At 41.2% G+C, this 6,143-nt stretch overlaps 1 protein-coding gene across 1 annotated transcript in view; it reads left to right on the plus strand.

Annotated features, from left to right (window-relative positions):
- Positions 1 to 6,097: 6,097 nt before the first annotated feature.
- The window catches only part of YES1 (YES proto-oncogene 1, Src family tyrosine kinase), a 77,074-nt gene continuing 77,028 nt past the window's right edge, over positions 6,098 to 6,143 (plus strand). The window contains exon 1 of the mRNA XM_077778148.1: positions 6,098 to 6,116. The gene's annotated coding sequence lies outside the window, so the exon portion shown is untranslated. The remainder of the gene's footprint in view (positions 6,117 to 6,143) is intronic.

A 6,143-nucleotide genomic window follows, 5' to 3' on the forward strand; every position in this document is an offset into this window, starting at 1 on the left:
CGTTTAACCGACTGAGCCACCCAGGTGCCCTGAAAACTATGTATTTTGAATTAAATTTGATAGGATATTAATTCCTTCTTCAAAAAAAAAATCCTAATAAAAGCTTTGAAAATCTATTAATATTTACATTCCTTGGATTTAGACACAAAGAAAATACCCTCTCATTATTTTTTAGTTCTCCAAGTTATTAAAGTCCTGAGATCTTTTCGAATACAATATAAACTAAAATATACAGGATTTGTCAGTAGATATTTTACAAATGCTTTATGAATGAATGAATAAGCTGGTTTTAAAAACATTAAATAACCTTTCCTAGCATTGGGTTATTAACTGTTTACGGACTCTAATCACTGAGCTGTGGTTACCATGGAAGACTTAACTATAATTACCTAGCTTTGGCAGATTAAAATATAAACCTTACCATTGACTTAACCTAGATATTTTGTATTTGGCAAGGTAATTATGCTGTACATGTAGTCATTTCTCAGACATTTGGTTCTCTGTCTGAAGACCATCGTCTGGGGAAGGTGCCATTGGAAAACTGACAATAGATGCCAAATGCTAATCTCCAGGAAGGTACACTCAATGTATGTTGCTTTTTCCTAATTAGAATTCATTCTTTTTAGGCTAATCTTATATATCTTTTCCAGTTTTCCTCCAACTGTTTCTTAGGGATATGAAATGATAAAATGAAGAATTTCCTACAAATCCATAGAATTCCACATTTCTTATTTATAGATTCCTATTGGGGTACCTGGGTCACTCAGTCAGTTAAGAACCTGACTTCAGCTCAGGTCATGATCTCACAGTTCATGGGTTTGAGCCCCATATCGGGCTCTGTACTGACAGCTCAGAGCCTAGAGCCTGCTTCAGATGCTGTGTCTCCCTCTCTCTCTCTGTCCCTCCCCCACTTGTACTCTGTCTCTCTCTGTGTGTCTCTCTCTCAAAAATAAACATTAAAAAAAAATTAGATACCTATTTATACAAGCAATTCACTAATTTTAATTATTCCAGAATTTGAAAAAACAAATTGTTTTCATGGCCATTAAAAGAACATTTAAAAATAATTTCCTTTTTGTAATCACAAAGACTTTCAGTAGAATAGATTTTGGAAACTTTCCTCTTATTAGCAGTGTGCTGCTTAAACTCTCCAAGCTGGAGGAATCCAATTTGTAATCGGGGATAATACTACAAACTCCAGAGTGATTATGAGGATTCAGAGAATGGTGCAGGTAAAGCACTTGGCATACATATGGGTGAGGGCATAATAAAATATAGCCTAGCAGTTGCTGTTGTTATCATTCCTGGTATCTGCATTTCCAATCTCATCATCTCATTCACATTTCACCAAAACATAGATCTTGTTGCGTATGTTATTCCCTTAGAAAGAAGAAAAATTAAGTAGCTATTTTAAGTACTCAAAACCCTATTTATACACAAATCAAAAGGAGTGTCAATACACATTACTAAAGGATTAAATGCATCATGGTTTATATCACATAATAAAATCTGGTTAGATTTTAATTTGCTCAGATTTCATTTAAGTTTTAAAAATGTGAAAAATAATTATCTATAGCACAGAAAATACAAAAAGATTTAGTTTTAGAAAGGATATTAAAGGTTTTGAAAAGCATACATTTATTCTCAACATATTTTTTTAAATGCCAACCACAATGTTAGCTTGTAAAATATTGAACAATAACAAGTCCTCAGATACCCAGCCCTTTATGTTTTATAATCTGATGTCAGTTAACTTAAGAGATAAGAGCATGCCTGATTTATAGTTTGTTTTCCAAGACTTTGATGTAGGTAAACATTCTAACTTTAACTTCTTGCCTTCAAGCAAAGTTATGTTCTACTTTTCATAACCCATTTGTAAAGATTTCCAGGATATGGCAATCTGGTAGCAATTTTAGTAGTGCTTAAACTCAATGTCAGAGACTCTGACATATTACGACCACACACTAGCTTAATGTACCAGGAAAGTAAAGGCCAAACACTTGGTAATGGCTACAGATATTGCAAATATAGATCTTGGGAGGAAATTACAAGCCTGTAGGACAGAGATATCAAATGAATTTCAACATCTAACACTAATCTTAGGTGTTTGCTGCCTGAATTGTGCTGAGGATTTAGAGGATGGGAGTTAGTGCTCTGGGAAGAAGAGTGTGTACTATGCTGTGATCTAAGAACAATGATTGCCCTGAGCCTGCAGGAGAGACTCATTTGCCAGGTCTGTTCTATGTTTATGGTCTTAACATGTGGCTTACGGCAACTAGAGACAGCTTGAGGTCCTATATAATATCTTATGCCTCCTTTTCACCATGCGTGTATCTACTTCATGCTCTCTCTGAAAACAAGTACCTCCATCCCTTGCCTACCCCCACTGTGTGCATGAGACAGGAGATGTTTCCCTTACAGTGCCTGAGTTTCCAGTTAGTAGCACAAAGAAGTAGCAGGAACTAAGTAGTGGTTTTCATTTGCAAAGAACAGAAGTCTGTACTTAATTTAAGCAGAAAGAGATTTTAATTTTGGAAGCTCAGAGAAGGGACAGGAAGATTGGTGGAGCACACTCAGGGAGGAGCCATGGAAGGTGGGTCAGGGTCCAGGTCCTGACTTAGGGATGGTCTGCTTAGGATGCAGACACCATCAGCACTAGATGCTTGCCTACTGCTACTGGACTCCCCTACCCCTAGACATCAATCCTCTGCCACTAAAGTCTCAACACCACAGCCACCATGAATTATCACTGAGTCAACTTTTTGTCACTCGCTCAAAATTTCAAATTTCAAGCTGAAAACTGTGAATAGTGGTACTTGGATCACAGGGTTACACTCCAGCTATTGGTAAAGGATTGGTTCTCAGAGAAAAGGAACTTGAGTTAAAGAATGACATTAAGCGGTGCCTGGATGGCTCAGTCAGTTAAGGGTCCTACTCTTGGTTTCAGCTCAGGTCATGATCTCATGGTTCATGGGTTCCAGTCCCATTTAGGGCTCTGTGCTGGCAGTGCAGAGCCTGCTTGGGATTCTCTCTCCCTCTCTGCTTTTCAAAATAAGTAAACTTAAAAAAAAAAAAAAAGATACCCTCAAAAGGTTTCTGCCTCATGCTATATTCTGATAGGCAGAGGGCATGTGAGAAAATGTCATGCGCCATCCAACACAGAAAGTGCTGTGTGTTTAAAATTATAGGTAAAGGTACCAGGAGTAGGTAGAGTGGGTACCAGGAGGAGCTGGAGCAGAAATTAGGTTTTTGTTTTTGTTTTAGCTAGATGTAACAGGCCTGGGACCAACTTGCAGAAGCACTAGAAAGAACGTAAATTAGAGAAACAAACCCCAAAGTAGATTCCAAAGACTAAACATTCAAAAAATAGTCCTGGAGCTGGGGAGGCACACCAGGCACAGGGTGTAATTCTAATATTTTAAACCAAGTAATCAAGAAGTTTAGAAGCTGTAGAGAACAAAACAGAGCAAAAAGATGAGCTAGATTTGCTGAATTTTATGTAAGATTGGCATTTGTTAATCTACTCAGTATAGGATGTATCCTTACACGTACAATGAATTGGTCCTCTTGGACCTTGCACAAATGAGGGGAACACCAGTCCTTGAGACAAAGAAGGCATCAGGAGAAATTGATGGATTACTGCCCTTCTCCCTAAGCTTGGCACAATGAACCTACATTCAATGATAAATACTTCCTGTTTGCCTGATTTTCCAGATCTTTGTTTGGAGGGGTCCTCATATTCTTCCTAATCGGGCTTAGGGGCAGTTATGACCAGGCTAAAGTGGTGTAGATAACTTCAGGCATGGAGTAGACATGAGAAGATCCAGGCTTTTAGTGGCTGGCACAAGTCCAGGAAAAGGCATTGGGGGGGGGAGGTTTGTAGTGGGATGGTAATTAGAGTAGCGACCAGTGCATGCACCCTGTGTAGGACTGCAGGCTTTCTAGTTATCAGGAAAAGAAAAGCATCATCACAGCCTGTGATGAGAGCAGCAGCTGGTAGGAAATTTATCCTAAACACAAACATTTTCTGGCAAAATCACATGATCTAGGGTGAGATCGAATGTGCCACAGCTAAACCTTGTCAGTCAGAACACTAAGTATTAATAAACTTGAATAAATGATACATTCCACTTCTGTAGAGACTTAACATATGTCACTCCTTTTGTTTCAAGCATTCCCCCAGCTTCCTAAACCAGCAGACTCTCCCAGGGATTCCAAGACTTAGGTCCCTTATCACTCCTTAACAAATACATACCAGAACTCTGTGCTGTGTGGGAGAGACACAGGGGTGCGCATCATTTGTCTATGTCTTGAATGAGCAGATTTGCACTTAAAAGTGATTTCTATTGTACCAAACTCAGCAAGGCTTTAGAGACTTTTGTTGCTGGTGGTTGTGGTGTTTTTTTTGTTGTTTGGTTTGTTGTCTTTTTAAATATTCTTGGAAATAAGTGAGCCATTGAGTCTCAAGATTGAAGTCTCCAGTTTATTTACAGACTAAAACTTGACAATGTAGATTAATATTCCAAAAGAGAAAACAGGGAATGAGGTAACAAAAAGAATCAAAAGGAGAGTGAATAGAAGGAGACTCAGTGATAAGTTAATATAACATATAGGGGATTTTGACATCCTTTCCCACCTTTAAAACTCTATACAGAGCATCTTCTAAGCCACCTCATCCCTTATACTAGGGTAAACTAGTATTTTAGAGTTAGGTTTTTGAGGCTGAGCATTTAGGACAACAAAAATATTATCTGCATTTAATCTAGAAGTTTAGAAAAGTAACAGCTCAAATTTATTTTCAAGTTAAAAAAAGCTGAATATAAATCTACATGAAAATGTTTAATCCCAAATACAGTTAAGAACAAATGAGTTGTTAGTAGCTAAATCAAATAAAGTACCATGCCATATTAGGTGTACCTTTTTGTTAATGTGAGTGCCTGTCTCTGCCTTTGATTCACTTAGCTGAAGAAAAAAGATTTTCAAACTTTATATGCATTTCCTAAGTTCCTAGAATACCAGAATACTGACACACATGATTGTACCATTTCGTATTTGTCAAAGATGATTCTGATTTTTGCTGAAAACCACAAAGGAAACCAACAGACCCACATTAATAGTTCTGATAACCCCACCAAACAGGAAATACAGAGAGGAAGTTAATCTACAAGTCTGATGGGGCAGAAGTGATTTTAGCAGAAGAGTCTCAAGATTCAGCCTGGTCCGACACTGACTAACCGTCATCTTTATCCCAGTTCCTTCTCTGGATCCTCTCCCTTCTCCTTCAGCGACTAGATGGCTACAAGGCAGACAGGAAAGGTGCTTGTATTCGGATTAGCAGAATTCTAGTTCTGTGCTCCACTTTCGGGGTCGCAGCCTCCGTTTCCACAGTTGTCAAACAGGATACTAATACCTGTACCTCACTGGGAAGTTGCCGGGATCATATAATACGTTGTCCCCAGATAAGCCAAGGTCACCATTACTGGGAGAGTCGCCAAGAGAACCCGGCTTTGGTCCCCCCTCCCGGCAAGGCTGGTTCGACCAACAGTCAACAGGAAGCTCCAGGGGTTGGGACAGGATCCGTGGCTCGGAAGAAGGCCAGACTCGAGCGTTCTTGGACGGCGATCAGGAGGGTGATGAGAGAGTTAGTAACGCTCCCCTGGCTCATGCGGTTGGGCTGAGATTTTACTATCAGTGACAAAAGGGTGCGGAAGGACAGTACTAAAAAGCAAACAGTCAACCAAAATAACTCAGCCCTGTCATTCCCCCCCCCCCCAAATCAAACCCCATAGCCCTCGGCAGGGCTAGAGCGGGTGAAGGGAACCGAGAAAGGCTGAGGGAGCGGAAGCTGTGCCCCTCTCTCCACCTCTCGGGGTAGGCGAGTGCGCGGCCGAAGGGTCCGCGGAAGGGGAGGGGGCGCTGTGGGTCCGCTCTCCGCAAGCAAGAAGCGCCTCCTCCTCACGCCCCCTCCTCCGGNCGCCGCCATGTTGGGTCCGGAGGAGTGACTCGGACCAGCAGCCGACGGGGACCGCGGAAGGACGGTCCGCATCCCGCGGAGCGCGCGCCGGCGCCGGAAGGCGGGGGGCGCTCTAACTCGGGCGGGCGCGGCGCGAGTTCCGGTGAGCAGGCCGGCCGCGCGCACAGGT

The sequence above is a fragment of the Crocuta crocuta genome, unplaced genomic scaffold (genome assembly GCF_008692635.1).
Source record: "Crocuta crocuta isolate KB4526 unplaced genomic scaffold, BGI_CrCroc_1.0 scaffold26, whole genome shotgun sequence".
In the NCBI taxonomy this organism is placed as follows: Eukaryota; Metazoa; Chordata; class Mammalia; order Carnivora; family Hyaenidae; genus Crocuta; species Crocuta crocuta.